Source organism: Pseudophryne corroboree, unplaced genomic scaffold, assembly GCF_028390025.1.
Source record: "Pseudophryne corroboree isolate aPseCor3 unplaced genomic scaffold, aPseCor3.hap2 scaffold_279, whole genome shotgun sequence".
Taxonomy (NCBI): domain Eukaryota; kingdom Metazoa; phylum Chordata; class Amphibia; order Anura; family Myobatrachidae; genus Pseudophryne; species Pseudophryne corroboree.
In genome coordinates, this window is record NW_026969452.1 from 196,748 (window position 1) to 224,640 (window position 27,893).

At 42.6% G+C, this 27,893-nt stretch overlaps 13 non-coding genes and 4 pseudogenes across 13 annotated transcripts; 16 read left to right on the top strand and 1 right to left on the bottom strand.

Moving 5' to 3' along the window:
• Window positions 1–13,527: 13,527 nt before the first annotated feature.
• Window positions 13,528–13,706, bottom strand: LOC135014175 (U1 spliceosomal RNA; annotated as a pseudogene).
• A 3,773-nt stretch (window positions 13,707–17,479) lies between these two features.
• Window positions 17,480–17,643, top strand: LOC135014203 (U1 spliceosomal RNA). Its single transcript, XR_010212754.1, has one exon. It is a non-coding gene; the product is annotated as a U1 spliceosomal RNA (small nuclear RNA).
• Window positions 17,644–17,795: 152 nt separating this feature from the next.
• LOC135014104 (U1 spliceosomal RNA) lies at window positions 17,796–17,958 on the top strand. Its single transcript, XR_010212676.1, has one exon. It is a non-coding gene; the product is annotated as a U1 spliceosomal RNA (small nuclear RNA).
• A 671-nt stretch (window positions 17,959–18,629) lies between these two features.
• On the top strand, window positions 18,630–18,792 carry LOC135013984 (U1 spliceosomal RNA). The gene has a single exon (XR_010212569.1). It is a non-coding gene; the product is annotated as a U1 spliceosomal RNA (small nuclear RNA).
• Window positions 18,793–18,845: 53 nt separating this feature from the next.
• On the top strand, window positions 18,846–19,009 carry LOC135014170 (U1 spliceosomal RNA). Its single transcript, XR_010212727.1, has one exon. It is a non-coding gene; the product is annotated as a U1 spliceosomal RNA (small nuclear RNA).
• A 2,424-nt stretch (window positions 19,010–21,433) lies between these two features.
• Window positions 21,434–21,597, top strand: LOC135013914 (U1 spliceosomal RNA). The gene has a single exon (XR_010212502.1). It is a non-coding gene; the product is annotated as a U1 spliceosomal RNA (small nuclear RNA).
• Window positions 21,598–21,749: 152 nt separating this feature from the next.
• On the top strand, window positions 21,750–21,885 carry LOC135014139 (U1 spliceosomal RNA; annotated as a pseudogene).
• Window positions 21,886–22,583: 698 nt separating this feature from the next.
• On the top strand, window positions 22,584–22,747 carry LOC135013955 (U1 spliceosomal RNA). Its single transcript, XR_010212542.1, has one exon. It is a non-coding gene; the product is annotated as a U1 spliceosomal RNA (small nuclear RNA).
• Window positions 22,748–22,899: 152 nt separating this feature from the next.
• LOC135014026 (U1 spliceosomal RNA) lies at window positions 22,900–23,062 on the top strand. Its single transcript, XR_010212605.1, has one exon. It is a non-coding gene; the product is annotated as a U1 spliceosomal RNA (small nuclear RNA).
• A 674-nt stretch (window positions 23,063–23,736) lies between these two features.
• On the top strand, window positions 23,737–23,900 carry LOC135013918 (U1 spliceosomal RNA). Its single transcript, XR_010212505.1, has one exon. It is a non-coding gene; the product is annotated as a U1 spliceosomal RNA (small nuclear RNA).
• A 152-nt stretch (window positions 23,901–24,052) lies between these two features.
• LOC135014038 (U1 spliceosomal RNA) lies at window positions 24,053–24,215 on the top strand. Its single transcript, XR_010212616.1, has one exon. It is a non-coding gene; the product is annotated as a U1 spliceosomal RNA (small nuclear RNA).
• Window positions 24,216–24,888: 673 nt separating this feature from the next.
• Window positions 24,889–25,052, top strand: LOC135014031 (U1 spliceosomal RNA). The gene has a single exon (XR_010212610.1). It is a non-coding gene; the product is annotated as a U1 spliceosomal RNA (small nuclear RNA).
• Window positions 25,053–25,204: 152 nt separating this feature from the next.
• On the top strand, window positions 25,205–25,340 carry LOC135014140 (U1 spliceosomal RNA; annotated as a pseudogene).
• Window positions 25,341–26,041: 701 nt separating this feature from the next.
• LOC135013962 (U1 spliceosomal RNA) lies at window positions 26,042–26,205 on the top strand. The gene has a single exon (XR_010212549.1). It is a non-coding gene; the product is annotated as a U1 spliceosomal RNA (small nuclear RNA).
• A 152-nt stretch (window positions 26,206–26,357) lies between these two features.
• LOC135014027 (U1 spliceosomal RNA) lies at window positions 26,358–26,520 on the top strand. The gene has a single exon (XR_010212606.1). It is a non-coding gene; the product is annotated as a U1 spliceosomal RNA (small nuclear RNA).
• Window positions 26,521–27,194: 674 nt separating this feature from the next.
• Window positions 27,195–27,358, top strand: LOC135014066 (U1 spliceosomal RNA). Its single transcript, XR_010212639.1, has one exon. It is a non-coding gene; the product is annotated as a U1 spliceosomal RNA (small nuclear RNA).
• Window positions 27,359–27,510: 152 nt separating this feature from the next.
• LOC135014063 (U1 spliceosomal RNA) lies at window positions 27,511–27,662 on the top strand (annotated as a pseudogene).
• Window positions 27,663–27,893: the final 231 nt, after the last annotated feature.

Consider the following 27,893-nt stretch of genomic DNA (forward strand, 5'->3'; position numbering starts at 1 on the left):
AGAGATCCTGAAGCACTCACTCATCATGCGAAAGTACCAATGTGTTTCTTCATTGGTTGCTGGAAGAAACATCTTACAAAAACTCTCCAGATTATTGACTTTTTAAAGTTTTTCTAGGAAACGTTCTAGATGAATGCTTATTAGTCTTTGTCAGTATGTACTTTTTGCAAAGTGTCTCTGTGGCGCAATCGGTTAGTGTGTTCAGCTATTAATCAAAAGGTTAGTGGTTCAATCCCACCCAGGGACGTAATTGACCTTGTGATCAGATTTTGGTGATATTTAAGTAGACAAGTCAAAATTGCAAACCCCCTCTTATGGTGTAGGGTACCTGGCCTTCTCTGATGTAATCAGAGTTAGATTTGATTAAGTGATTTTATAAAAAAACAGCTAGGAAGCACAATTTAGCAGTGGGTTGCAGAGAAAAAGAAAAATGCTGGCAGAAAAATCCAATTGAGTGATTAAACAGCTCTTCATTTTCTGATTTTATGTTTATGCTAACAAATTTGCTCTCTGAAAAGTGTCCACAAAGCCAAGTCTCTGATTAACACCTTTGTAGGAATGGTTTTTCACCTATTACTGAATTAAAAATGCTTAATTGGAAAGGCATCAAAGATGCATCCTCATTTCAATGTCTACTGAAATAATACAGGTTGACACCAGGAAACGTCACTGCATCCTTGCTGCTTCCTCATGGGGAAGTCTGTTTAATGTGAAAACAAGGTGATATCTAATTAGCACACAGGTAAGGAATTAAGAAAATCTTTATTTAAGGGTGAAGATGTTTCTCACAAAATCGTTGCCCCAATGCATCATTGAAATCCAAGCTGGAAAGATGATTTTAATATATCACTTGAACATTTTGTATTGCTCTTCTGGTGACAATGTAGTTTGTTTTTGTCAATTACCATTTTAATAATCGGGTAAAGAAAATTAAGTGGATTTTTTAAAGAAAACAATACTGTCAATATACTATTAAAACAAATTAAAATGGTAAAAGTTATTGTACTTTAAGTAAAAATAAAAGAGCAAAAATATCAATCCCAGTTTTGGATTACTTTAATGAACAAAAAAAATGCATATAGCAGAGGATAGTTTCAATCTGCCTACCTCTGGGTTATGGACCCAGCATGCTTCCATTACAGTACTCTGCTGCACATGTAAGTGCAAGAGATCCTGAAGCACTCACTCATTATGGGAAAGTACCAATGTGTTTCTTCATTGGTTGATGGAAGAAACATCTTACAAAAACTCTCCAGATTATTGACTATTTAAAGTTTTTATAGGAAACGTTCTAGATGAATGCTTATTAGCCTTTGTCAGTATGTACTTTTGCAAAGTGTCGCTGAGGTGCAATCAGTTAGTGTGTACGGCTATTAACCAAAAGGTTGGTGGTTCAATCCCACCCAGGGATGTAATTGACCTTGTTATCAGATTTTGGTGATCTTTAAGTAGTCAAGTCAAAATTTCGAAAACCCCTGTTATGGTGTAGGGTACCTGGCCTTCTCTGATGTAATCAGAGTTAGATTTGATTCAGTGATTTTATAAAAACAGCTAGGAAGCACAATTTAGCAGTGGGTTGCAGAGAAAAAGAAATATGCTGGCAAAAAAAATCCAATTGAGTGATTAAATAGCTCTTCATTTTCTGGCTTTATTTTTATGCTAACAAAGTTGTTCTCTGAAAAGTGTCCACAAAGCCAAGTATCTGATTAACATCTTTGTAGGGATGGTTTTTCACCTATTACTAAATTAAACTTGCTTCATTGGAAAGGCAGCAAGATGCATCCTCATTTCAATATCTACTGAAATAATACAGGTTGACACCAGGAAACATTAACGCCACTGCATCCTTGCTGCTTTCTCATGTGGAAGTCTGTTTAATGTGAAAACAAGGTGATATCTAATTAGCACACAGGTAAGGAATTAAGAAAATCTTTATTTAAGGGTGAAGATGTTTCTCACAAAATTGTTGCCCCAATGCATCATTGAAATTCAAGCTGGAAAGATGATTTTAATATATCACTTGTACATTTTGTATTGCTCTTCTGGTGACAATGTAGTTTGTTTTTGTCAATTACCATTTTAATAATAGGGTAAAGAAAATTAAGTGGATTTTTGAAAGAAAACAATACTGTCAATATACTATTAAAACAAATTAAAATGGTAAAAGTTATTGTACTTTAAGTAAAAATAAAAGCTAAAATATCAATCCCAGTTTTGGATTACTTTAATGAACAAAAAAAATGCATATAGCAAAGGATAGTTTCAATCTGCCTACCTCTGGGTTATGGGCCCAGCATGCTTCCATTGCAGTACTCTGCTGCACATGTAAGTGCAAGAGATCCTGAAGCACTCACTCATCATGCGAAAGTACCAATGTGTTTCTTCATTGGTTGCTGGAAGAAACATCTTACAAAAACTATCCAGATTATTAACTTTTTAAAGTTTTTCTAGGAAACGTTCTAGATGAATGCTTATTAGTCTTTGTCAGTATGTACTTTTTGCAAAGTGTCTCTGTGGCGCAATCGGTTAGTGTGTTCAGCTATTAATCAAAAGGTTGGTGGTTCAATCCCACCCAGGGACGTAATTGACCTTGTGATCAGATTTTGGTGATATTTAAGTAGACAAGTCAAAATTGCAAACCCCCTCTTATGGTGTAGGGTACCTGGCCTTCTCTGATGTAATCAGAGTTAGATTTGATTACGTGATTTTATAAAAAAACAGCTAGGAAGCACAATTTAGCAGTGGGTTGGAGAGAAAAAGAAAAATGCTGGCAGAAAAATCCAATTGAGTGATTAAACAGCTCTTCATTTTCTGGCTTTATTTTTATGATAACAAATTTGTTCTCTGAAAAGTGTCCACAAAGCCAAGTATCTGATTAACATCTTTGTAGGGATGGTTTTTCACCTATTACTAAATTAAACTTGCTTCATTGGAAAGGCAGCAAGATGCATCCTCATTTCAATATCTACGGAAATAATACAGGTTGACACCAGGAAACATTAACGCCACTGCATCTTTGCTTTTTTCTCATGTGGAAGTCTGTTTAATGTGAAAACAAGGTGATATCTAATTAGCACACAGGTAAGGAATTAAGAAAATCTTTATTTAAGGGTGAAAATGTTTCTCACAAAATCGTTGCCCCAATGCATCATTGAAATCCAAGCTGGAAAGATGATTTTAATATATCATTTGTACATTTTGTATTGCTCTTCTGGTGACAATATAGTTTGTTTTTGTCAATTAACATTTTAATAATCGGGTAAAGAAAATTAATTGGATTTTTGAAAGAAAACAATACTGTCAATATACTATTAAAACAAATTAAAATGGTAAAAGTTATTGTACTTTAAGTAAAAATAAAAGAGCAAAAATATCAATCCCAGTTTTGGATTACTTTAATTAACAAAAAAAAATGCATATAGCAGAGGATAGTTTCAATCTGCCTACCTCTGGGTTATGGGCCCAGCATGCTTCCATTACAGTACTCTGCTGCACATGTAAGTGCAAGAGATCCTGAAGCACTCACTCATCATGGGAAAGTACCAATGTGTTTCTTCATTTGTTGATGGAAGAAACATCTTACAAAAACTCTCCACATTATTGACTTTTTAAAATGTTTCTAGGAATCGTTCTAGATGAATGCTTATTAGCCTTTGTCAGTATGTACTTTTGCAAAGTGTTGCTGTGGCGCAATCAGTTACTGTGTAAAGCTATTAACCAAAAGGTTGGTGGTTCAATCCCACCCAGGGACGTAATTGACCTTGTTATCAGATTTTGGTGATCTTTATGTAGACAAGTCAAAATTTCAAACCCCCTCTTATGGTGTAGGGTACCTGGCCTTCTCTGATGTAATCACAGTTAGATTTGATTCAGTGATTTTATAAAAACAGCTAGGAAGCACAATTTAGCAGTGGGTTGCAGAGAAAAAGAAATATGCTGGCCAAAAAATCCAATTGAGTGATTAAACAGCTCTTCATTTTCTGGCTTTATTTTTATGCTAACAAATTTGTTCTCTGAAAAGTGTCCACAAAGCCAAGTTTCTGATTAACACCTTTGTAGGGATGGTTTTTAACCTATTACTAAATTAAACTTGCTTCATTAGAAAAAAAGCAAGATGCATCCTCATTTCAATATCTACTGAAATATTACAGGTTGACACCAGGAAACATTAACGCCACTGCATCCTTGCTGCTTTCTCATGTGGAAGTCTGTTTAATGTGAAAACAAGGTGATATCTAATTAGCACACAGGTAAGGAATTAAGAAAATCTTTATTTAAGGGTGAAGATGTTTCTCACAAAATCGTTGCCCCAATGCATCATTGAAATTCAAGCTGGAAAGATGATTTTAATATATCACTTGTACATTTTGTATTGCTCTTCTGGTGACAATGTAGTTTGTTTTTGTCAATTACCATTTTAATAATCGGGTAAATAAAATTAAGTGGATTTTTGAAAGAAAACAATACTGTCAATATACTATTAAAACAAATTAAAATAATAAAAGTTATTGTACTTTAAGTAAAAATAAAAGAGCAAAATATCAATCCCAGTTTTGGATTACTTTAATTAACAAAAAAAAATGCATATAGCAGAGGATAGTTTCAATCTGCCTACCTCTGGGTTATGGGCCCAGCATGCTTCCATTGCAGTACTCTGCTGCACGTGTAAGTGCAAGAGATCCTGAAGCACTCACTCATCATGGGAAAGTACCAATGTGTTTCTTCATTGGTTGATGGAAGAAACATCTTACAAAAACTCTCCAGATTATTGACTTTTTAAAGTTTTTCTAGGAAACGTTCTAGATGAATGCTTATTAGCCTTTGTCAGTATATACTTTTGCAATGTGTCTCTGTGGCACAATCAGTTAGCATGTTCGGTTATTAACCAAAAGGTTGGTGGTTCAATCCTACCCAGGGACGTAATTTACCTTGTTATCAGATTTTGGTGATCTTTAAGTAGACAAGTCAAAATTTCAAACCCCCTCTTATGGTGTAGGGTACCTGGCCTTCTCTGATGTAATCAGAGTTAGATTTGATTAAGTGATTTTATAAAAGAACAGCTAGGAAGCACAACTTAGCAGTGGGTTGCAGAGAAAAAGAAATATGCTTGCAGAAAAATCCAATTGAGTGATTAAACAGCTCTTCATTTTCTGGCTTTATTTTTATGCTAACAAATTTGTTCTCTGAAAAGTGTCCACAAAGCCAAGTATCTGATTAACATCTTTGTAGGGATGGTTTTTCACCTATTACTAAATTAAACTTGCTTCATTGGAAAGGCAGCAAGATGCATCCTCATTTCAATATCTACGGAAATAATACAGGTTGACACCAGGAAACATTAACGCCACTGCATCTTTGCTTTTTTCTCATGTGGAAGTCTGTTTAATGTGAAAACAAGGTGATATCTAATTAGCACACAGGTAAGGAATTAAGAAAATCTTTATTTAAGGGTGAAAATGTTTCTCACAAAATCGTTGCCCCAATGCATCATTGAAATTCAAGCTGGAAAGATGATTTTAATATATCACTTGTACATTTTGTATTGCTCTTCTGGTGACAATGTAGTTTGTTTTTGTCAATTACCATTTTAATAATCGGGTAAAGAAAATTAATTGGATTTTTGAAAGAAAACAATACTGTCAATATACTATTAAAACAAATTAAAATGGTAAAAGTTATTGTACTTTAAGTAAAAATAAAAGAGCAAAAATATCAATCCCAGTTTTGGATTACTTTAATTAACAAAAAAAAATGCATATAGCAGAGGATAGTTTCAATCTGCCTACCTCTGGGTTATGGACCCAGCATGCTTCCATTACAGTACTCTGCTGCACATGTAAGTGCAAGAGGTCCTGAAGCACTCACTTATCATGGGAAAGTACCAATGTGTTTCTTCATTGGTTGATGGAAGAAACATCTTACAAAAACTCTCCACATTATTGACTTTTTAAAATGTTTCTAGGAAACGTTCTAGACGAATGCTTATTAGCCTTTGTCAGTATGTACTTTTGCAAAGTGTCGCTGTGGCGCAATCAGTTAGTGTGTATGGTTATTAACCAAAAGGTTGGTGGTTCAATCCCACCCAGGGACGTAATTGACCTTGTTATCAGATTTTGGTGATCTTTAAGTAGACAAGTCAAAATTTCAAACCCCCTGTTATGGTGTAGGGTACCTGGCCTTCTCTGATGTAATCAGAGTTAGATTTGATTCAGTGATTTTATAAAAACAGCTAGGAAGCACAATTTAGCAGTGGGTTGCAGAGAAAAAGAAATATGCTGGCAAAAAAATCCAATTGAGTGATTAAACAGCTCTTCATTTTCTGGCTTTATTTTTATGCTAACAAATTTGTTCTCTGAAAAGTGTCCACAAAGCCAAGTCTCTGATTAACACCTTTGTAGGGATGGTTTTTCACCTATTACTAAATTAAACTTGCTTCATTGGAAAGGCAGCAAGATGCATCCTCATTTCAATGTCTACTGAAATAATACAGGTTGACACCAGGAAACATTAACGCCACTGCATCCTTGCTGCTTTCGCATGTGGAAGTCTGTTTAATGTGAAAACAAGGTGATATCTAATTAGCACACAGGTAAGGAATTAAGAAAATCTTTATTTAAGGGTGAAGGTGTTTCTCACAAAATCGTTGCCCCAATGCATCATTGAAATTCAAGCTGGAAAGATGATTTTAATATATCACTTGTACATTTTGTATTGCTCTTCTGGTGACAATGTAGTTTGTTTTTGTCAATTACCATTTTAATAATAGGGTAAAGAAAATTAAGTGGATTTTCGAAAGAAAACAATACTGTCAATATACTATTAAAACAAATTAAAATGGTAAAAGTTATTGTACTTTAAGTAAAAATAAAAGAGCAAAAATATCAATCCCAGTTTTGGATTACTTTAATTAACAAAAAAAAATGCATATAGCAGAGGATAGTTTCAATCTGCCTACCTCTGGGTTATGGGCCCAGCATTTTTCCATTGCACTACTCTGCTGCACATGTAAGTGCAAGAGATCCTGAAGCACTCACTCATCATGGGAAAGTACCAATGTGTTTCTTCGTTGGTTGATGGAAGAAACATCTTACAAAAACTCTCCAGACTATTGACTTTTTAAAGTTTTTCTAGGAAACGTTCTAGATGAATGCTTATTAGCCTTTGTCAGTATGTATGTTTGTAAAGTGTCTCTGTGGCGCAATCTGTTAGTGTGTTTGGTTATTAATCAAAGGGTTGGTGGTTCAATCCCACCCAGGGATGTAATTGACCTTGTTATCAGATTTTGGTGATCTTTAAGTAGACAAGTCAAAATTTCAAACCCCCTTCTTATGGTGTAGGGTACCTGGCCTACTCTGATGTAATCAGAGTTAGATTTGAATCAGTGATTTTATAAAAAAAACAGCTAGGAAGCACAATTTAGCAGTGGGTTGCAGAGAAAAAGATATATGCTGGCAGAAAAATCCAATTGAGTGATTAAACAGCTCTTCATTTTCTGGCTTTATTTTTATGCTAACGAATTTGTTCTCTGAAAAGTGTCCACAAAGCCAAGTATCTGATTAACATATTTGTAGGGATGGTTTTTCACCTATTACTAAATTAAACTTGCTTCATTGGAAAGGCAGCAAGATGCATCCTCATTTCAATATCTACTGAAATAATACAGGTTGACACCAGGAAACATTAACGCCACTGCATCCTTGCTGCTTTCTCATGTGGAAGTCTGATTTAATGTGAAAACAAGGTGATATCTAATTAGCACACAGGTAAGGAATTAAGAAAATCTTTATTTAAGGGTGAAGATGTTTCTCACAAAATCGTTGCCCCAATGCATCATTGAAATTCAAGCTGGAAAGATGATTTTAATATATCACTTGTACATTTTGTATTGCTCTTCTGGTGACAATGTAGTTTGTTTTTGTCAATTACCATTTTAATAATCGGGTAAAGAAAATTAATTGGATTTTTGAAAGAAAACAATACTGTCAATATACTATTAAAACAAATTAAAATGGTAAAAGTTATTGTACTTTAAGTAAAAATAAAAGCTAAAATATCAATCCCAGTTTTGGATTACTTTAATGAACAAAAAAAAAATGCATATAGCAAAGGATAGTTTCAATCTGCCTACCTCTGGGTTATGGGCCCAGCATGCTTCCATTGCAGTACTCTGCTGCACATGTAAGTGCAAGAGATCCTGAAGCACTCACTCATCATGCGAAAGTAACAATGTGTTTCTTCATTGGTTGCTGGAAGAAACATCTTACAAAAACTCTCCAGATTATTGACTTTTTAAAGTTTTTCTAGGAAACGTTCTAGATGAATGCTTATTAGTCTTTGTCAGTATGTACTTTTCGCAAAGTGTCTCTGTGGCGCAATCGGTTAGTGTGTTCAGCTATTAATCAAAAGGTTGGTGGTTCAATCCCATCGAGGGATGTAATTGACCTTGTGATCAGATTTTGGTAATATTTAAGTAGACAAGTCAAAATTGCAAACCCCCTCTTATGGTGTAGGGTACCTGGCCTTCTCTGATGTAATCAGAGTTAGATTTGATTAAGTGATTTTATAAAAAAACAGCTAGGAAGCACAATTTAGCAGTGGGTTGCAGAGAAAAAGAAAAATGCTGGCAGAAAAATCCAATTGAGTGATTAAACAGCTCTTCATTTTCTGGCTTTATTTTTATGATAACAAATTTGTTCTCTGAAAAGTGTCCACAAAGCCAAGTATCTGATTAACATCTTTGTAGGGATGGTTTTTCACCTATTACTAAATTAAACTTGCTTCATTGGAAAGGCAGCAAGATGCATCCTCATTTCAATATCTACGGAAATAATACAGGTTGACACCAGGAAACATTAACGCCACTGCATCTTTGCTGTTTTCTCATGTGGAAGTCTGTTTAATGTGAAAACAAGGTGATATCTAATTAGCACACAGGTAAGGAATTAAGAACATCTTTATTTAAGGGTGAAGATGTTTCTCACAAAATCGTTGCCCCAATGCATCATTGAAATTCAAGCTGGAAAGATGATTTTAATATATCACTTGTACATTTTGTATTGCTCTTCTGGTGACAATGTAGTTTGTTTTTGTCAATTACCATTTTAATAATCGGGTAAAGAAAATTAATAGGATTTTTGAAAGAAAACAATACTATTAAAACAAATTAAAATGGTAAAAGTTATTGTACTTTAAGTAAAAATAAAAGAGCAAAAATATCAATCCCAGTTTTGGATTACTTTAATTAACAAAAAAAATGCATATAGCAGAGGATAGTTTCAATCTGCCTACCTCTGGGTTATGGACCCAGCATGCTTCCATTACAGTACTCTGCTGCACATGTAAGTGCAAGAGATCCTGAAGCACTCACTCATCATGGGAAAGTACCAATGTGTTTCTTCATTGGTTGATGGAAGAAACATCTTACAAAAACTCTCCACATTATTGACTTTTTAAAATGTTTCTAGGAATCATTCTAGATGAATGCTTATTAGCCTTTGTCAGTAAGTACTTTCGCAAAGTGTCGCTGTGGCGCAATCAGTTAGTGTGTAAGGCTATTAACCAAAAGGTTGGTGGTTCAATCCCACCCAGGGACTTAATTGACCTTGTTATCAGATTTTGGTGATTTTTAAGTAGACAAGTCAAAATTTCAAACCCACTGTTATGGTGTAGGGTACCTGGCCTTCTCTGATGTTTAGATTTGATTCAGTGATTTTATAAAAACAGCTAGGAAGCACAATTTAGCAGTGGGTTGCAGAGAAAAAGAAATATGCTGGCAGAAAAATCCAATTGAGTGATTAAACAGCTCTTCATTTTCTGGCTTTATTTTTATACTAACAAATTTGTTCTCTGAAAAGTGTCCACAAAGCCAAGTCTCTGATTAACACCTTTGTAGGGATGGTTTTTCACCTATTACTAAATTAAACTTGCTTCATTGGAAAGGCAGCAAGATGCATCCTCATTTCAATGTCTACTGAAATAATACAGGTTGACACCAGGAAACATTAACGCCACTGCATCCTTGCTGCTTTCGCATGTGGAAGTCTGTTTAATGTGAAAACAAGGTGATATCTAATTAGCACACAGGTAAGGAATTAAGAAAATCTTTATTTAAGGGTGAAGATGTTTCTCACAAAATCGTTGCCCCAATGCATCATTGAAATTCAAGCTGGAAAGATGATTTTAATATATCACTTGTACATTTTGTATTGCTCTTCTGGTGACAATGTAGTTTGTTTTTGTCAATTACCATTTTAATAATCGGGTAAAGAAAATTAATTGGATTTTTGAAAGAAAACAATACTGTCAATATACTATTAAAACAAATTAAAATGGTAAAAGTTATTGTACTTTAAGTAAAAATAAAAGAGCAAAAATATCAATCCCAGTTTTGGATTACTTTAATTAACAAAAAAAAATGCATATAGCAGAGGATAGTTTCAATCTGCCTACCTCTGGGTTATGGACCCAGCATGCTTCCATTACAGTACTCTGCTGCACATGTAAGTGCAAGAGATCCTGAAGCACTCACTCATCATGGGAAAGTACCAATGTGTTTCTTCATTGGTTGATGGAAGAAACATCTTACAAAAACTCTCCACATTATTGACTTTTTAAAATGTTTCTAGGAATCGTTCTAGATGAATGCTTATTAGCCTTTGTCAGTATGTTCTTTCGCAAAGTGTCGTTGTGGCGCAATCGGTTAGTGTGTAAGGCTATTAACCAAAAGGTTGGTGGTTCAATCCCACCCAGGGACTTAATTGACCTTGTTATCAGATTTTGGTGATCTTTAAGTAGACAAGTCAAAATTTCAAACCCCCTGTTATGGTGTAGGGTACCTGGCCTTCTCTGATGTAATCAGAGTTAGATTTGATTCAGTGATTTTATAAAAACAGCTAGGAAGCACAATTTGGCAGTGGGTTGCAGAGAAAAAGAAATATGCTGGCAGAAAAATCCAATTGAGTGATTAAACAGCTCTTCATTTTCTGGCTTTATTTTTATGCTAACTAATTTGTTCTCTGAAAAGTGTCCACAAAGCCAAGTATCTGATTAACATATTTGTAGGGATGGTTTTTCACCTATTACTAAATTAAACTTGCTTCATTGGAAAGGCAGCAAGATGCATCCTCATTTCAATATCTACTGAAATAATACAGGTTGACACCAGGAAACATTAACGCCACTGCATCCTTGCTGCTTTCTCATGTGGAAGTCTGTTTAATGTGAAAACAAGGTGATATCTAATTAGCACACAGGTAAGGAATTAAGAAAATCTTTATTTAAGGGTGAAGATGTTTCTCACAAAATCGTTGCCCCAATGCATCATTGAAATTCAAGCTGGAAAGATGATTTTAATATATCACTTGTACATTTTGTATTGCTCTTATGGTGACAATGTAGTTTGTTTTTGTCAATTACCATTTTAATAATAGGGTAAAGAAAATTAAGTGGATTTTTGAAAGAAAACAATACTGTCAATATACTATTAAAACAAATTAAAATGGTAAAAGTTATTGTACTTTAAGTAAAAATAAAAGCTAAAATATCAATCCCAGTTTTGGATTACTTTAATGAACAAAAAAAAAATTCATATAGCAAAGGATAGTTTCAATCTGCCTACCTCTGGGTTATGGGCCCAGCATGCTTCCATTGCAGTACTCTGCTGCACATGTAAGTGCAAGAGATCCTGAAGCACTCACTCATCATGCGAAAGTACTAATGTGTTTCTTCATTGGTTGCTGGAAGAAACATCTTACAAAAACTCTCCAGATTATTGACTTTTTAAAGTTTTTCTAGGAAACGTTCTAGATGAATGCTTATTAGTCTTTGTCAGTATGTGCTTTTTGCAAAGTGTCTCTGTGGCGCAATCGGTTAGTGTGTTCAGCTATTTATCAAAAGGTTGGTGGTTCAATCCCACCCAGGGATGTAATTGACCTTGTGATCAGATTTTGGTGATATTTAAGTAGACAAGTCAAATTTGCAAACCCCCTCTTATGGTATAGGGTACCTGGCCTTCTCTGATGTAATCAGAGTTAGATTTGATTAAGTGATTTTATAAAAAAACAGCTAGGAAGCACAATTTAGCTGTGGGTTGCAGAGAAAAAGAAAAATGCTGGCAGAAAAATCCAATTGAGTGATTAAACAGCTCTTCATTTTCTGGCTTTATTTTTATGATTACAAATTTGTTCTCTGAAAAGTGTCCACAAAGCCAAGTATCTGATTAACATCTTTGTAGGGATGGTTTTTCACCTATTACTAAATAAACTTGCTTCATTGGAAAGGCAGCAAGATGCATCCTCATTTCAATATCTACGGAAATAATACAGGTTGACACCAGGAAACATTAACGCCACTGCATCTTTGCTGTTTTCTCATGTGGAAGTCTGTTTAATGTGAAAACAAGGTGATATCTAATTAGCACACAGGTAAGGAATTAAGAAAATCTTTATTTAAGGGTGAAGATGTTTCTCACAAAATCGTTGCCCCAATGCATCATTGAAATTCAAGCTGGAAAGATGATTTTAATATATCACTTGTACATTTTGTATTGCTCTTCTGGTGACAATGTAGTTTGTTTTTGTCAATTACCATTTTAATAATCGGGTAAAGAAAATTAATTGGATTTTTGAAAGAAAACAATACTGTCAATATACTATTAAAACAAATTAAAATGGTAAAAGTTATTGTACTTTAAGTAAAAATAAAAGAGCAAAAATATCAATCCCAGTTTTGGATTACTTTAATTAACAAAAAAAAAATGCATATAGCAGAGGATAGTTTCAATCTGCCTACCTCTGGGTTATGGACCCAGCATGCTTCCATTACAGTACTCTGCTGCACATGTAAGTGCAAAAGATCCTGAAGCACTCACTCATCATGGGAAAGTACCAATGTGTTTCTTCATTGGTTGATGGAAGAAACATCTTACAAAAACTCTCCACATTATTGACTTTTTAAAATGTTTCTAGGAATCGTTCTAGATGAATGCTTATTAGCCTTTGTCAGTATGTACTTTTGCAAAGTGTCGCTGTGGCGCAATCAGTTAGTGTGTAAGGCTATTAACCAAAAGGTTGGTTGTTCAATCCCACCCAGGGACTTAATTGACCTTGTTATCAGATTTTGGTGATCTTTAAGTAGACAAGTCAAAATTTCAAACCCCCTGTTATGGTGTAGGGTACCTGGCCTTCTCTGATGTAATCAGAGTTAGATTTGATTCAGTGATTTTATAAAAACAGCTAGGAAGCACAATTTAGCAGTGGGTTGCAGAGAAAAAGAAATATGCTGGCAGAAAAATCCAATTGAGTGATTAAACAGCTCTTCATTTTCTGGCTTTATTTTTATGCTAACAAATTTGTGCTCTGAAAAGTGTCCACAAAGCCAAGTATCTGATTAACACCTTTGTAGGGATGGTTTTTCACCTATTATTAAATTAAACTTGCTTCATTGGAAAGGCAGCAAGTGATGTCATCCAAGCAGTGGGTCAAAGTTGGCTTCAAACCTCGTCTGCTTATGAAAAGAGAAAAGGGGTATGCAGGGCATGGCGGCCTTTTGCGGTGCTTGGATGACCCCTAGTTCGCATTAAATAATGCAGTCGAGTTTCCCACATTTGGGGAAATCACAGGGGTCAGCATACCCAGAATGCAATGAATGAACCGCACCCTGGGAGAACAGTCTTCATGACCATGGTATCTCCTATGCAAAATAAGTATGATTTGGGATAGGGCTGGGGAGGGCCGCTGCTCAGGCACATCTCTGTCAAGTAAAGGAGATTCAACTGAGGCAGCACAAGGGAACTCTCATCTGGGGACAACAACTGCAGGGAGAACACATATTTTCAGATGAACATGGGAGGGCAGAAGGCTGCCTAATACTGAAGCACCCCCAAACAACAAACCAAATGCAACAACTAGTGCAAGCATTCCTGGGGGAAGGCCTGCTGCAGATGGATTTGCATATGGCGATGTCATCCAAGCAGTGGGTCAAAGTTGGCTTCAACCCTCGTCTGCATATGAAAAGAGAAAAGGGGCGTGCAGGGCATGGCGGCCTTTTGCGGCACTTGGATGACCCCTAGTTCGCATTAAACACCTCCACCCTCCGTCGGTGTGGGGCTCATGTTGGCTATGCCCCAGCCCCTGAAGGATTCAAGCTGATTTCTTGCAGCAGCTGGGCACTGTAACAGCTCCAGAGCTGCTCTGTAAGGCAAGTAAAAGGGTGTGGGCCCTGCAGCACTACCTGTAGTTCGCATTGTGCGAGACCCCTAGTTCGCATTAAACACCCCCACCCTCCTTCGGTGTGGGGCTCATGTTGGCCATGCCCCAGCCCCTGAAGTATTCACGCTGATTTCTTGCAGCAGCTGGGCACTGTAACAGCTCAAGAGCTGCTCTGTAAGGCAAGTAAAAGGGTGTGGGCCCTGCAGCACTACCTGTAGTTTGCATTGTGCATTGGAAGGCACAAAGTAAGCAGACGGGAGGAGAAGTCAGGATAGTGCACAAGGGTATAGACGGGAGGGGCTCAAGAAAAAAGAAGTGGAAACAGACAGCAAACTAGGCTTCCAATGCACAATTCAAACTACAGGTAGTGCTGCAGGGCCCACACCCTTTTACTTGCCTTACAGAGCAGCTCTGGAGCTGTTTAATCACTCAATTGGATTTTTCTGCCAGCATAATTTTTCTCTTACGTCCTAGAGGATGCTGGGGACTCCGTAAGGACCATGGGGGATAGACGGGCTCCGCAGGAGACATGGGCACTTTAAGAAAGACTTTAGATCTGGGTGTGCACTGGCTCCTCCCTCTATGCCCCTCCTCCAGACCTCAGTTTACTACTGTGCCCAGAGGAGACTGGGTGCTTTTCAGGGAGCTCTCCTGAGTTTCCTGACAGAAAGTATATTTGTTAGATTTTTTTATTTTCAGGGAGCCTGCTGGCAACAGACTCCCTGCATCGAGGGGCGGAGGGGAGAGATGCACACCTACTTCTGTGAGTTGATAGGCTCTGCTTCTTAGGCTACTGTACAGCATTAGCTCCAGAGGGATCGGTACGCAGGTCTCACCCTCGCCGTCCGTCCCAGAGCCGCGCCGCCGTCCCCCTCGCAGAGCCGGAAGATAGAAGCCGGGTGAGTATGAGAAGAAAAGAAGACTTCAGAGGCGGCGGAAGACTTCATGATCTTCACTGAGGTAACGCACAGCAGTAAAGCTGTGCTCCATTGCTCCAATACACCTCACACACGGCAGTCAGTGTAAGGGTGAAGGGCGCAGGGGGGACGCCCTGGGCAGCAATATAGACCTCTCTTTGGCAAAATAAATATATATGCAGCTAGGCACTGTATATATATATAAGAGCCCCCGCCATTTTTTTACTATATTTGAGCGGGACAGAAGCCCGTCGCTGAGGGGGTGGGGCTTCTCCCTCAGCACTCACCAGCGCCATTTTCTCCACAGCACCGCTGAGGGGAAGCTCCACGGACTCTCCCCTGCTTATACCACGGTAGAAAGAGGGTCTTAAAGAAGAGGGGGGCACATAATTAGGCGCATATATATATGGAAATACAGCGCTACTGGGTAAACATAAAATTATTGTGTTTTTTTCCTGGGTCATATAGCGCTGGGGTGTGTGCTGGCATACTCTCTCTCTCTCTGTCTCTCCAAAGGGCCTTGTTGGGGAACTGTCCTCAGATAAGAGGATTCCCTGAGTGTATGGTGTGTCGGTACACGTGTGTCGACATGTCTGAGGTAGAAGGCTCTCCTAGAGAGGAGCAGGAGCAAATTAATGTGGTGTCTCCATCGACAACGCCGACACCTGACTGGATGGATATGTGGAATGTTTTAAGTGCTAATGTAAACTTATTACACAAGAGATTAGACAAAGCTAAAGCTAGGGAACAGTCAGGGAGTCAACCCATGCCTGTCCCTATGTCGCAGGGACCTTCGGGGTCTCAAAAGCGCCCACTATCCCAAATAGTTGACACAGATATCGACACAGATTCTGACTCCAGTGTCGACTACGATGATGCAAAGTTACAGCCAAAATTGGCTAAATGTATTCGATATATGATTATTGCAATAAAAGATGTTTTGCACATCACAGAGTCCCCTGTCCCTGACACGAGGGTACACATGTATAAGGGAAAGAAACCTGAGATAACCTTTCCCCCCTCACATGAGTTGAACGGATTATGTGAAAAAGCTTGGGAATCTCCAGACAAAAAGCTGCAGATTCCCAAAAGGATTCTTATGGCGTATCCTTTCCCGCCAATGGACAGGATACGGTGGGAATCCTCCCCTAGGGTGGATAAAGCATTGACACGCTTATCCAAAAAGGTAGCGCTGCCATCCCAGGATACGGCTACCATCAGGGACCCTGCTGACCGCAAGCAGGAGGTTACCCTAAAGTCCATTTACACACATTCTGGTACCTTACTCAGACCGGCAATTGCGTCGGCCGGGGTTGTAGCGCGGTGGCAGCATGGACAGATACCTTATCAGCAGAGATTGAGACCCTAGATAAGGATGCTATGTTATTGACCATTGGGCATATAAAAGATGCTGTCCTATATATGAGAGATGCTCAAAGTGACATTAGTCTACTGGGTTCTAGAATAAACGCTATGTCGATTTCTGCTAGACGAGTCCTATGGACCCGGCAATGGACAGGTGATGCCGACTCAAAAAGGCATATGGAGGTTTTACCTTACAGGGGTGAGGAATTGTTTGGGGAAGGTCTCTCGGACCTAGTCTCCACAGCTACAGCTGGTAAATCAAATTTTTTGCCTTATATTCCCTCACAGCCTAAGAAAGCACCACATTATCAAATGCAGTCCTTTCGATCACAGAGAAACAAGAAAGTACGAGGTGCGTCCTTTCTTGCCAGAGGTAAGGGCAGAGGGAAGAAGCTGCACAACACAGCTAGTTCCCAGGAACAGAAGTCCTCTCCGGCCTCTACAAAATCCACCGCATGACGCTGGGGCTCCGCTAAAGGAGTCCGCCCAGTTGGGGGCACGTCTTCGAGTTTTCAGCCACATCTGGGTTCATTCGCAGGTGGATCCCTAGGCAATAGAAATTGTTTCTCAGGGTTACAAGCTGAAATTCGAAGAGGTGCCTCCTCGCCGGTTTTTCAAATCGGCCCTACCATCTTCTCCCCAGGAAAGGGAGATAGTGTTAAATGCAATTCACAAATTGTATCTTCAACATATGCAGATGAGGGTTCCAGCCAACTTTGGCCCACTGCTTGGATGACATCACCGTATGCAAATCCGTCTTCTGCAGACCTTCTCCCAGGAATGCTTGTACTAGTTGTTGCATTTGGTTTGTTGTTTGGGCGTGCTTCAGTATTAGGCAGCCTTCTGCCCTCCCATGTTCATCTGAAAATATGTGTTCTCCCGGCAGTTGTTGTCCCCAGATGAGAGTTCCCTTGTGCTGCCTCAGTTGAATCTCCTTTACTTGACAGAGATGTGCCTGAGCAGCGGCCCTCCCCAGCCCTATCTCAAATCATACTTATTTTGCATAGGAGATACCATGGTCATAAAGATTGTTCTCCCAGGGTGAGGTTCATTCATTGCATTCTGGGTATGCTGACCCCTGTGATTTCCCCAAATGTGGGAAACTCAACTGCATTATTTGTGGTAGTGGGGGACTGTGTTTGTGTTTTCCTCTGGTCAGCTCTGGTAAAAGTCAGATTTCTTTGTCTCAGATCTTCCTCTAGCCTTGTTCTTCTTTCGAGAGTTCCATTGTGCTGCCTCAGTTTGATCTCCTTCACTTGACAGGGGGGTACCCGAGCAGCGACCCTCCCCAGCTCTAGCCCAACTCCTACATACCTGCCAGGTGAGATACTATGATCATGAAGGTGCTTCTCCCAGGGCAAGGCTCACCCATTGCACTCTGGGTGTGCTGCTCCTGCGATTTCCCCAAATGTGGGAAACTTGACTGCATAATTTGTGTTTCCCCTGGTCGGCTCTCGTATAATTCAGATCTCTTTGTCTCAGGTCTCTCTCCAGCCTAGTTTGCTGTCTGTTTCCACTTCTGTTTTCTTGAGCCGCTCCCTTCTATGCCCTTGCGCACTATCCTGACTTCTCCCGTCTGCTTACTTTGTGCCTTCCAACGCACAATGCGAACTACAGGTAGTGCTGCAGGGCCCACACCCTTTTACTTGCCGTACAGAGCAGCTCTGGAGCTGTTACAGTGCCCAGCTGCTGCAAGAAATCAGCTTGAATGCTTCAGGGGCTGGGGCATAGCCAACATGAGCCCCACACCGAAGGAGGGTGGAGGTATTTAATGCGAACTAGGGGTCATCCAAGCACCGCAAAAGGCCGCCATGCCCTGCATAACCCTTTTCTCTTTTCATATGCAGATGAGGGTTCCAGCCAACTTTGGCCCACTGCTTGGATGACATCACCGTATGCAAATCCGTCTTCTGCAGACCTTCTCCCAGGAATGCTTTTACTAGTTGTTACATTTGGTTTGTTGTTTGGGGGTGCTTCAGTATTAGGCAGCCTTCTGCCCTCCCATGTTCATCTGAAAATATGTGTTCTCCCTGCAGTTGTTGTCCCCAGATGAGAGTTCCCTTGTGCTGCCTCAGTTGAATCTCCTTTACTTGACAGAGATGTGCCTGAGCAGCGGCCCTCCCCAGCCCTATCCCAAATCATACTTATTTTGCATAGGAGTTTCCATGGTCATGAAGATTGTTCTCCCAGGGTGAGGTTCATTCATTGCATTCTGGGTATGCTGACCCCTGTGATTTCCCCAAATGTGGGAAACTCGACTGCATTAATTGTGGTAGTGGGGGACTGTGTTTGTGGATCTCCTTCACTTGACAGGGGGGTGCCCGAGCAGCGACCCTCCCCAGCTCAAGCCCAACTCCTACTTACCTGCCAAGTGAGATACTATGATCAGGAAGGTGCTTCTACCAGGGCAAGGCTCACCCATTGCACTCTGGGTGTGCTGCTCCTACGATTTCCCCAAATGTGGGACACTTGACTGCATAATTTGTGTTTCCTCTGGTCGGCTACTCGTATAATTCAGATCTCTTTGTCTCAGGTCTCTCTCCAGCCTAGTTTGCTGTCTGTTTCCACTTCTCTTTTCTTGAGCCCCTGCCTTCTATGCCCTTGTGCACTCTCCTGACTTCTCCTGTCTGCTTACTTTGTGCCTTCCAACGCACAATGCAAACTACAGGTAGTGCTGCAGGGCCAACACCCTTTTACTTGCCTTACAGAGCAGCTCTGGAGCTGTTACAGTGCCCAGCTGCTGCAAGAAATCAGCTTGAATGCTTCAGGGGCTGGGGCATAGCCAACATGAGCAGCAAGATGCAGCACTGGACTACTAGTAATGTACTGTTGTATGCTGAGCACCACAATGCAGCACAAGACAATGAGCAGTGATACTGAGCACTGATGAGGATACTACTGAGAACTGACACTGAGCAGGAGAGACACACTACTAGTATTACTGAGCAGCAATAAGTAACCACTGATACTGGGCACTGATATTGAGATTTCCACTGAGAGAACATAGCCACGTCCTCTCCGCTCTCTCTTCAATGCACGAGTAAAAATGGCGGCAACGCGCAGCTCTTTATATGGAATCCGAATCTCGCGAGAATCCGACAGCGGGATGATGACATTTTCCCTTGTTCAGGTTTTCCGAGTCAGGCGGGAACAACCGAGCCTGCCACGGACCAGTGTAAACCACGTGGAGTTCGTCGGGAATTCGGTTCTCGGAGAACCGAACCCGCTCCTCTATATATACTATATTACTATGTTACTGTAGTATACAGAACACCACAATGCAATGAGCAGTGATAGTGAGCACTGATGAGGATACTAGAACTGACACTGAGCAGCAAGATGCAGCACTGGACTATTAGTAATGTACTGTAGTATGCTGAGCACCACAATGCAGCACAAGACAATGAGCAGTGATACTGAGCACTGATGAGGATACTACTGAGAACTGACACTGAGCAGGAGAGACACACTACTAGTATTACTGAGCAGCAATAAGTAACCACTGATACTGAGCACTGATATTGAGATTTCCACTGAGAGAACATAGCCACGTCCTCTCCGCTCTCTCTTCAATGCACGAGTAAAAATGGCAGCAACGCGCAGCTCTTTATATGGAATCCGAATCTCGCAAGAATCCGACAGCGGGATGATGACATTTTCCCTTGTTCAGGTTTTCCGAGTCAGGCGGGAACAACCGAGCCTGCCTCGGACCAGTGTAAACCACGTGGAGTTCGTGGGGAATTCGGTTCTCGGAGAACCGAACCCGCTCCTCTCTACCTTATACCCATCAATTTTTTTATTTTCAATCTAAGCCCCTGCAGTTTTCTGTAAGCATCTGCTTCGCTATGATGATCAACAAGTCACAAGGGCAAACACTCAGGGCTTGAGGCGTAGATCTTAGGACCAGCTGCTACAAGCATGGCAGAGGTGTCACTATCACTGGTGACACCCAGAAAGGTGGCGAGGGAGATTGTAATGCAGTGCGCGCAGATAAACAGCGCAATGGTAAAAAGGAGGCATGGTTTCATAGGTAGGGGCGTGGCCTGGTGGCCTGAATCTACATTTTGTTGCTCCGGGTGTCCCGGGGGTTGGGGGCTGCACCCGGGTACTAGTGTGTGAGCTGTGCTGGCTCCTGCACAGTGACAGGGCATGGCCACCCAGCATGACGCCTCCCTTCTTGACCATGCTGTAATTGCAGTCGCACTGCAGTTCAGCGTGATCATAAAAAATGGTGTAGGCTCCTGCTGGTGCAGGCTGTAGAGAAAAGCTGCTGTGACCACGCCCCCTGTGTCTCCTCCGTTGCAGACCCCATTTTGAAGCCTTGCCCCCGGACTAAGAGAAAAGTATGCCCTTGCGCACTATCCTGACTTCTCCTCCCGTCTGCTTAATTTGTGCCTTCCAACGCACAATGCGAACAACAGGTGGTGCTGCAGGGCCCACACCCTTTTACTTGCCTTACAGAACAGCTCTGGAGCTGTTACAGTGCCCAGCTGCTGCAAGAAATCAGCTTGAATGCTTCAGGGGATGGGGCATGGCCAACATGAGCCCCACACCAAAGGAGGGTGGGGGTGTTTAATGCGAACTAGGGGTCATCCAAGCACTGCAAAAGGCTGCCATGCCCTGCATGCCCCTTTTCTCTTTTCATATGCAGATGAGGGTTCCAGTCAACTTTGGCCCACTGCTTGGATAACATCACCGTATGCAAATCCGTCTGCTGCAGACCTTCCCCCAGGAGTGCTTGTACTAGTTGTTGCATATGGTTTGATATTTGATGGTGCTTCAGTATTAGGCAGCCTTCCGCCCTCCCATGTTCATCTGAAAAGATGTGGTCTCCCTGCAGTTGTTGTCCCCAGATGAGAGTTCCCTTGTGCTGCCTCAGTTGAATCTCCTTTACTTGACAGAGATGTGCCTGAGCAGCGGCCCTCACCAGCCCTATCCCAAATCCTACTTATTTTGCATAGGAGATACCATGGTCATGAAGATTGTTCTCCCAGGGTGAGGTTCATTCATTGCATTCTGGGTATGCTGACCCCTGTGATTTTCCCAAATGTGGGAAACTCGACTGCATTATTTGTGGTAGTGGGGGACTGTGTTTGTGCTTTCCTCTGGTCAGCTCTGGTAAAAGTCAGATTTCTTTGTCTCAGATCTTCCTCTAGCCTTGTTCTTCTTTCGAGAGTTCCCTGGTGCTGCCTCAGTTGGATCTCCTTCACTTCACAGGGGGGAACCCGAGCAGCGACCCTCCCCAGCTCTAGCCCAACTCCTACTTACCTGCCAGGTGAGATACTATGATCATGAAGGTGCTTCTCCCAGGGCAAGGCTCAACCATTGCACTCTGGGTGTGCTGCTCCTGCGATTTCCCCAAATGTGGGAAACTTGACTGCATAATTTGTGTTTCCCCTCGTCGGCTCTCGTATAATTCAGATCTCTTTGTCTCAGGTCTCTCTCCAGCCTAGTTTGCTGTCTGTTTCCACTTCTCTTTTCTTGAGCCGCTCCCTTCTATGCCCTTGCGCACTATCCTGACTTCTCCCGTCTGCTTACTTCGTGCCTTCCAACGCACAATGCGAACTACAGGTAGTGCTGCAGGGCCCACACCCTTTTACTTGCCTTACAGAGTAGCTCTGGAGCAGTTACAGTGCCCAGCTGCTGCAAGAAATCAGCTTGAATGCTTCAGGGGCTGGGGCATAGCCAACATGAGCCCCACACCGAAGGAGGGTGGAGGTGTGTAATGCGAACTAGGGGTCATCCAAGCGCTGCAAAAGGCCGCCATGCCCTGCACGCCCCTTTTCTCTTTTCATATGCAGACGAGGGTTGAAGCCAACTTTAACCCACTGCTTGGATGACATCACCATATGCAAATCCATCTGCTGCAGGCCTTCCCCCAGGAATGCTTGCACTAGTTGTTGCATTTGGTTTGCTGTTTGGGGGTGCTTCAGCATTAGGCAGCCTTCTGCCCTCACATGTTCATCTGAAAATATGTGTTCTCCCTGCAGTTGTTGTCCCCAGATGAGAGTTCCCTTGTGCTGCCTCAGTTGAATCTCCTTTACTTGACAGAGATGTGCCTGAGCAGCGGCCCTCCCCAGCCCTATCCCAAATCATACTTATTTTGCATAGGCGATACCATGGTCATGAAGATTTTTCTCCCAGGGTGAGGTTCATGCATTGCATTCTGGGTATGCTGACCCCTGTGATTTCCCCAAATGTGGGAAACTCGACTGCATTATTTGTGGTAGTGGGGGACTGTGTTTGTGCTTTCCTCTGGTCAGCTCTGGAAAAAGTCAGATTTCTTTGTCTCAGATCTTCCTCTAGCCTTGTTCTTCTTTCGAGAGTTCCCTTGTGCTGCCTCAGTTGGATCTCTTTCACTTGACAGGGGGGTGCCCGAACAGCGACCCTCCCCAGCTCTAGCCCAACTCCTACTTACCTGCCAGGTGAGATACTATGATCATGAAGGTGCTTCTCCCAGGGCAAGGCTCACCCATTGCACTCTGGGTGTGCTGCCCCTGCGATTTCCCCAAATGTGGGAAACTTGACTGCATAATTTGTGTTTCCCCTGGTCGGCTCTCGTATAATTCAGATCTCTTTGTCTCAGGTCTCTCTCCAGCCTAGTTTGCTGTCTGTTTCAACTTCTCTTTTCTTCAGCCGCTCCCTTCTATACCCTTGTGCACTATCCTGACTTCTCCTCCCGTCTGCTTCCTTTGTGCCTTCCAATGCACAATGCAAACTACAGGTAGTGCTGCAGGGCCCACACCCTTTTACTTGCCTTACAGAGCAGCTCTGGAGCTGTTACAGTGCCCAGCTGCTGCAAGAAATCAGCTTGAATGCTTCAGGGGATGGGGCATGGCCAACATGAGCCCCACACCAAAGGAGGGTGGAGGTGTTTAATGCGAACTAGGGGTCATCCAAGCACCGCAAAAGGCCGCCATGCCCTGCACGCCCCTTTTCTCTTTTCATATGCAGATGAGGGTTGAAGCCAACTTTGACCCACTGCTTGGATGACATCACCGTATGCAAATCCGTCTTCTGCAGAACTTCCCCCAGGAATGCTTGCACTAGTTGTTGCATTTGGTTTGTTGTTTGGGGGTGCTTCAGTATTAGGCAGCCTTCTGCCCTCCCATGTTCATCTGAAAATATGTGTTCTCCCTGCAGTTGTTGTCCCCAGATGAGAGTTCCCTTGTGCTGCCTCAGTTGAATCTCCTTTACTTGACAGAGATGTGCATGAGCAGCGGCCCTCCCCAGCCCTATTCCAAATCATACTTATTTTGCATAGGAGATACCATGGTCATGAAGATTGTTCTCCCAGGGTGAGGTTCATTCATTGCATTTTGGGTATTCTGACCCCTGTGATTTCCCCAAATGTGGGAAACTTGACTGCATTATTTGTGGTAGTGGGGGACTGTGTTTGTGCTTTCCTCTGGTCAGCTCTGGTAAAAGTCAGATTTCTTTGTCTCAGATTTTCCTCTAGCCTTGTTCTTCTTTCGAGAGTTCCATTGTGCTGCCTCAGTTGGATCTCCTTCACTTGACAGGGGGGTACCCGAGCAGCGACCCTCCCCAGCTCTAGCCCAACTCCTACTTACCTGCCAGGTGAGATACTATGATCATGAAGGTGCTTCTCCCAGGGCAAGGCTCACCCATTGCACTCTGGGTGTGCTGCCCCTGCGATTTCCCCAAATGTGGGAAACTTGACTGCATAATTTGTGTTTCCCCTGGTCGGCTCTCGTATAATTCAGATCTATTTGTCTCAGGTCTCTCTCCAGCCTAGTTTGCTGTCTGTTTCCACTTCTCTTTTCTTCAGCCGCTCCCTTCTATACCCTTGTGCACTATCCTGACTTCTCCTCCCGTCTGCTTACTTTGTGCCTTCCAATGCACAATGCAAACTACAGGTAGTGCTGCAGGGCCCACACCCTTTTACTTGCCTTACAGAGCAGCTCTGGAGCTGTTACAGTGCCCAGCTGCTGCAAGAAATCAGCTTGAATGCTTCAGGGGATGGGGCATGGCCAACATGAGCCCCACACCAAAGGAGGGGGGAGGTGTTTAATGCGAACTAGGGGTCATCCAAGCACTGCAAAAGGCCGCCATGCCCTGCATGCCCCTTTTCTCTTTTCATATGCAGATGAGGGTTCCAGTCAACTTTGGCCCACTGCTTGGATAACATCACCGTATGCAAATCCGTCTGCTGCAGACCTTCCCCCAGGAGTGCTTGTACTAGTTGTTGCATATGGTTTGATATTTGATGGTGCTTCAGTATTAGGCAGCCTTCCGCCCTCCCATGTTCATCTGAAAAGATGTGGTCTCCCTGCAGTTGTTGTCCCCAGATGAGAGTTCACTTGTGCTGCCTCAGTTGAATCTCCTTTACTTGACAGAGATGTGCCTGAGCAGCTCCCTCACCAGCCCTATCCCAAATCATACTTATTTTGCATAGGAGATACCATGGTCATGAAGATTGTTCTCCCAGGGTGAGGTTCATTCATTGCATTCTGGGTATGCTGACCCCTGTGATTTTCCCAAATGTGGGAAACTCGACTGCATTATTTGTGGTAGTGGGGGACTGTGTTTGTGCTTTCCTCTGGTCAGCTCTGGTAAAAGTCAGATTTCTTTGTCTCAGATCTTCCTCTAGCCTTGTTCTTCTTTCGAGAGTTCCCTGGTGCTGCCTCAGTTGGATCTCCTTCACTTCACAGGGGGGAACCCGAGCAGCGACCCTCCCCAGCTCTAGCCCAACTCCTACTTACCTGCCAGGTGAGATACTATGATCATGAAGGTGCTTCTCCCAGGGCAAGGCTCAACCATTGCACTCTGGGTGTGCTGCTCCTGCGATTTCCCCAAATGTGGGAAACTTGACTGCATAATTTGTGTTTCCCCTCGTCGGCTCTCGTATAATTCAGATCTCTTTGTCTCAGGTCTCTCTCCAGCCTAGTTTGCTGTCTGTTTCCACTTCTCTTTTCTTCAGCCGCTCCCTTCTGTACCCTTGTGCACTATCCTGACTTCTCCTCCCCTCTGCTTACTTTGTGCCTTCCAATGCACAATGCACACTACAGGTAGTGCTGCAGGGCCCACACCCTTTTACTTGCCTTACAGAGCAGCTCTGGAGCTGTTACAGAGCCCAGCTGCTGCAAGAAATCAGCTTGAATGCTTCAGGGGCTGGGGCATAGCCAACATGAGCCCCACACCAAAGGAGTGTTGAGGTGTTTAATGCAAACTAGGGGTCAGCCAAGCGCCGCAAAAGGCCACCATGCTCTGCACGCCCCTTTTCTCTTTTCATATGCAGACGAGGGTTGAAGCCAACTTTGACCCACTGCTTGGATGACATCACCATATGCAAATCCATCTGCGGCAGGCCTTCCCCCAGGAATGCTTGCACTAGTTGTTGCATTTGGTTTGTTGTTTGGGGGTGCTTCAGTATTAGGCAGCCTTCTGCCCTCCCATGTTCATCTGAAAATATATGTTCTCCCTGCAGTTGTTGTCCCAAGATGAGAGTTCACTTGTGCTGCCTCAGTTGAATCTCCTTTACTTGACAGAGATGTGCATGAGCAGCGGCCCTCCCCAGCCCTATTCCAAATCATACTTATTTTGCATAGGAGATACCATGGTCATGAAGATTTTTCTCCCAGGGTGAGGTTCATTCATTGCATTTTGGGTATGCTGACCCCTGTGATTTCCCCAAATGTGGGAAACTTGACTGCATTATTTGTGGTAGTGGGAGACTGTGTTTGTGCTTTCCTCTGGTCAGCTCTGGTAAAAGTCAGATTTCTTTGTCTCAGATTTTCCTTTAGCCTTGTTCTTCTTTCGAGAGTTCCCTTGTGCTGCCTCAGTTGGATCTCCTTCACTTGACAGGGGGGTACCCGAGCAGCGACCCTCCCCAGCTCTAGCCCAACTCCTACTTACCTGCCAGGTGAGATACTATGATCATGAAGGTGCTTCTCCCAGGGCAAGGCTCACCCATTGCACTCTGGGTGTGCTGCCCCTGCGATTTCCCCAAATGTGGGAAACTTGACTGCATAATTTGTGTTTCCCCTGGTCGGCTCTCGTATAATTCAGATCTCTTTGTCTCAGGTCTCTCTCCAGCCTAGTTTGCTGTCTGTTTCCACTTCTCTTTTCTTCAGCCGCTCCCTTCTATACCCTTGTGCACTATCCTGACTTCTCCTCCCGTCTGCTTACTTTGTGCCTTCCAATGCACAATGCAAACTACAGGTAGTGCTGCAGGGCCCACACCCTTTTACTTGCCTTACAGAGCAGCTCTGGAGCTGTTACAGTGCCCAGCTGCTGCAAGAAATCAGCTTGAATGCTTCAGGGGATGGGGCATGGCCAACATGAGCCCCACACCAAAGGAGGGTGGAGGTGTTTAATGCGAACTAGGGGTCATCCAAGCACCGCAAAAGGCCGCCATGCCCTGCACGCCCCTTTTCTGTTTTCATATGCAGATGAGGGTTGAAGCCAACTTTGACCCACTGCTTGGATGACATCACCGTATGCAAATCCGTCTTCTGCAGAACTTCCCCCAGGAATGCTTGCACTAGTTGTTGCATTTGGTTTGTTGTTTGGGGGTGCTTCAGTATTAGGCAGCCTTCTGCCCTCCCATGTTCATCTGAAAATATGTGTTCTCCCTGCAGTTGTTGTCCCCAGATGAGAGTTCCCTTGTGCTGCCTCAGTTAAATCTCCTTTACTTGACAGAGATGTGCATGAGCAGCGGCCCTCCCCATCCCTATTCCAAATCATACTTATTTTGCATAGGAGATACCATGGTCATGAAGATTTTTCTCCCAGGGTGAGGTTCATTCATTGCATTTTGGGTATGCTGACCCCTGTGATTTCCCCAAATGTGGGAAACTCAACTGCATTATTTGTGGTAGTGGGGGACTGTGTTTGTGCTTTCCTCTGGTCAGCTCTGGTAAAAGTCAGATTTCTTTGTCTCAGATTTTCCTCTAGCCTTGTTCTTCTTTCGAGAGTTCCCTTGTGCTGCCTTAGTTGGATCTCCTTCACTTTACAGGGGGGTACCCGAGCAGCGACACTCCCCAGCTCTAGCCCAACTCCTACTTACCTGCCAGGTGAGATACTATGATCATGAAGGTGCTTCTCCCAGGGCAAGGCTCACCCATTGCACTCTGGGTGTGCTGCTCCTGCGATTTCCCCAAATGTGGGAAACTTGACTGTATAATTTGTGTTTCCCCTGGTCGGCTCTGGTATAATTCAGATCTCTTTGTCTCAGGTCTCTCTCCAGCCTAGTTTGCTGTCTGTTTCCACTTCTCTTTTCTTGAGCCGCTCCCTTCTATGCCCTTGCGCACTATCCTGACTTCTCCTCCTGTCTGCTTACTTTGTGCCTTCCAACGCACAATGCGATCTACAGGTAGTGCTGCAGGGCCCAGACCCTTTTACTTGCCTTACAGAGCAGCTCTGGAGCTGTTACAGTGCCCAG